This window comes from Camelus ferus, chromosome 5 (genome assembly GCF_009834535.1).
Source record: "Camelus ferus isolate YT-003-E chromosome 5, BCGSAC_Cfer_1.0, whole genome shotgun sequence".
Taxonomy (NCBI): Eukaryota; Metazoa; Chordata; class Mammalia; order Artiodactyla; family Camelidae; genus Camelus; species Camelus ferus.
Window position 1 is genome coordinate 97,575,352 of NC_045700.1, and position 3,786 is coordinate 97,579,137.

The window sequence follows — 3,786 nt, forward strand, 5'->3', positions numbered from 1 at the left end:
GGTCTCATGTCAGTGATGGCCACCTGGCCCTAGAGTCATCTGTGCCTCAACCCCAGGTTTCTGCCCAGCCCAATCTTTGAACCTCTGTGACTTTCCTGCCAACCCCAGGGCTTGAGAGCCCTTCCACTGGGTGGGAAGGCCTTTCCAGCCTGGCACCCTCTTGCTTTTCCCTCCAGTTTGTTACTGAATTGGTTGACTGGACCTGTGCCTGGGTCTTAGCTGGAGCCAGGACCCCTTGCCTCGGCCAAGAGGCTCTTTTTCCAATCAGATTCATGCATCTAATAATGAGACAGATGCTGAGACTGGAGCAGCACAAGCTTTAGTCAATGGCCAAAGACTGGCAAAGTGGTAACCCAGCTCGCAGATCAGCTTCTCAACCCAATTCGGTTGCAGACACCAAATATATAGGAGGGTCAAAGTGAAGGGGCACAGCTGGGGGTCTGTTCAGGGTTGGGTGGGTGGAGATTGGAAAGAGCAGGAGGATTATTCATGACTTAACAGGGATGTGGTTAGAGACACTGATGCAACTCCTTTTCACTCCTTGTGTGGGACTTTTGGGTGTTGTCATGGCAATTGTCAACTGTCCTGGTGCTTGTGGGTGTGTCATTTAGCATGCTAATATATTACAATGAGCATGTAATAAGGCTCAAGGTCGCCTGGAAGTCAAATCCTCTGCAGTCTTGGGCCTAGTTGGTTCTAATCAGTTTTTGTATTTTTCTCAATATAGCTTCCTCATGAAACTTAGATAAGAGTAATAGGTTTCCATTGAAGGGAGGGGCAGGGGTATGAACCTGAGGCAACAGAGGCTGTATCTTGTGTCTTTTCTGTTGTATGAAAAATTCTGAAGTTGTATAATTGTGAAAAAATCAGAATTGCTTGTGTTTTTAAAATGAAATTTGACAGCCTACAGCCTTTACAAATATTCGCTAGCTACTTAGAACTCCTTATTTGATATGAGTGGGTCTTTTTAGTGAGATTGTCTAACTGCATTTTGTGATGTCCTCTGAGGCACCACTTTGATATTTCTACTGTCTTAACAAAGGGTTTTCCATCCACATATGTTTTCCTGACCATGCCCTGCATTTTATTTTTGTTTAGAATCCTCTTTTTCAGGGGGAGGTAATAAAGGTTATTTTGGGAGATACCGTGAAACAAAATTAAAATTGTGTGCATCAGCAACATAAGTCAACATCCTTGACTTGGTATAAGAGTAACACATGTTCTCGCTTTCCTGTGTTCTGTTAAATCCCATAAGCTAAATAGCTTTATGAAACTGATATGCTGAAATTTAGCTTTACTGTTTTTGCTTATGCTCTGATGCCAAGCCAAGCTTTTCATAAGTTTCTTCGATCTCTGAGTCCATCTCATCATCAGTATCATCCAAGTGTGGATCACCAGCTCCTGATAAATCTGTTCCATTTTCTTCATAATCTGGAAGAAAGTCATCTCTTTCAAGTAGTTCTCAATATTTCTCTTGATAATCTGGATGAACTGCAGGGAAAGGAAAGCAGCAGATGCGCAGAACATTGCTTCACACATAACATAGTCTTACTTTCAGGTGCCGCTTCTCTGTTGAGGTTGCATGGCCAGAGTTCTACAAGTTTCATGAGCATCTGATTTATCTCTCTGGCCATTTGCAACTAGGATGACATTTTCAATTCTCTGAATAATTTCTTGGATACCAGTCTTTTCTTTTTCCTTCCAATGTCTTCCAAACTGACCCTGTCAACTTCAGTAACATTACTGCACAAATTAAGTTGTTGTCCAGAGAGTTAGAAAAAAGGACATCTAACAACTCCTGAAGAAGACCTGCTCTCATAACCTGGTCCATTTGTTCCCTTGACCTCCCTTAAGGTAAAGTTCTTTCAGGAAGAGTAAAAATGCATGGAATCATTTTCAAGTCACTTCATTTTTTTGCAGCTTGTTCCTTAACTTCATATTAATTCTGGTATCTTTAAAGTAGCAAGTGGTGGAAACTGCCACTCTGGAAGTTGCCAACTGCTAGCTCCCATGTAAGAGGATTTGAGATAGGCATGATCTGTTGATACATGACTTCCCCGTGTTCTTGCAAAACATCATCTATTGTAACACAGCCATTCACTGTCTCTGCAAGTCATTCAGTTTCAGTTTCCAAACCTATGAAATGATTTGTAAGATGATTCAAAAATTCCTGGACATATTCATATATAGTGGGATAATACTTACAACCATCCCCATAGGATTCTGTATAATTAGAGGAACAAATTTGAGGGTAAAATTCAGGGCATTCACAGACAGCTTTGATGTGAATAAGGAGCCACAACCACCTGGGGCTTAGCCAGTGCTGACGCTGAGCTCTGCATTGGGGTGTCACCCTGTAAACTCATCTTGCTCCCAGGAAGGCTCCCTTACAGAGTGGTTCTTGGAGAGAAGTGCTTATAGTCCATTTCTAAATTTTAGCATGTTATGTTATCTGGAGAGACAGCGAATTCCCCAAACCATCCCCTGTTACCCCTTTTGTTCAATAGTCCTTCTTTCAGCTATCTCTCTCCTTTTTGCCATTTAGTGTAAGCAGCAAGGAAGACACAGCTAGGAGACACTCAGTACTTTCTGGAAACTTAGCTAGTTCACCCCATGCTTGAGCTTATTTTGAACTTTCCACATTACTATAGGAACAGTGTTACTAAACTTTCTGACACGACATAACAAAGATCCTCTTTCCTCTAGTTTGTAGTCAGATTTTTTGATACTATCCTTTAAGTCCTCACCAACAGACTCTTCAAAATAAGGGCTTCTATTAATAGTATGTTCACACCAAGTCAAGCTTTCACTAGCACTTCTAAAATCCTTTTCACTTTCTCCCGCTGCCTGATATCAAAGCCACTCCCACATTTTAGGCTTTTGTTATAACAACCTACTGCTATAGGTACCAAAATTTGTATGAAATTTGCTGCATAGCAAATTACCATGCAGTGTATCAACTTAGCAAACACTTACGTTCTCTCACAGTTTCTGTGGGTTCAGTATCCAGGAGGGGGTTATCTGGGTGGTTCTGACCCATGACCTCTTATGAAGTTGCAGCCAGGTCATCGTCATCATTATCATCTGGTGCTGGAGGATCTGCCTCTAAGGTGAGTGTTACTCCTTTGCCTGGTACATTATTGCTGGTGGAGGGCAGTTCCTCCTGGTTCCCTGCATGCGTTTGCTTGAGTGTGCTCACAGTGTGTGGCTCCAGGCATCCCCCAGAGTCTGTGAGCCAAGAGAGACAGCAAGGAGGTATATCCTGTGCCTTAGACCTGTTCTCCAAAGTTCAAACATCACATGCTTTTTAATATTTATTTTATTTTTAGTTTTTAACACCTTTTCTGTAGTATGGTTCCTGTACAGCAAACTACACATATTTCAAATGTACAATCTGATAAATTTTGATAGATGTATACACCCACGAAACCAGCACTACAGTCAAGATAGCTAACATTTCCATCACTCCCCAAGAAGTGCAAATTTTGAACTCCTGATTTATCCCTTCCCACCCTGTTTACCCCCTGGTAACCATAAGTTTGTTCTCTATGTCTGTGAGTCTGTTTCTGTTTTGTCATTAAGTTCATTTGTGACTTTTTTTTTTTTTTTAAGATTCCACATATAAGCAATATCATATAGCATTTTCCTTTCTATTTCTGGCTATGTCACAGGATTTTCTGTTAAATGCAAAACTCCAAATTCAGCCCACACTCAAGGGTAGAGGAATTAGGCTCTCCCTCTTGAAGAAATGATCAAGGAATTTGTGGGCCTATTTAAGCCATCACA

At 41.4% G+C, this 3,786-nt stretch overlaps 1 pseudogene; it reads right to left on the reverse strand.

Annotated features, from left to right (window-relative positions):
- Positions 1–1,294: 1,294 nt before the first annotated feature.
- Positions 1,295–2,366, reverse strand: LOC116663538 (annotated as a pseudogene).
- Positions 2,367–3,786: the final 1,420 nt, after the last annotated feature.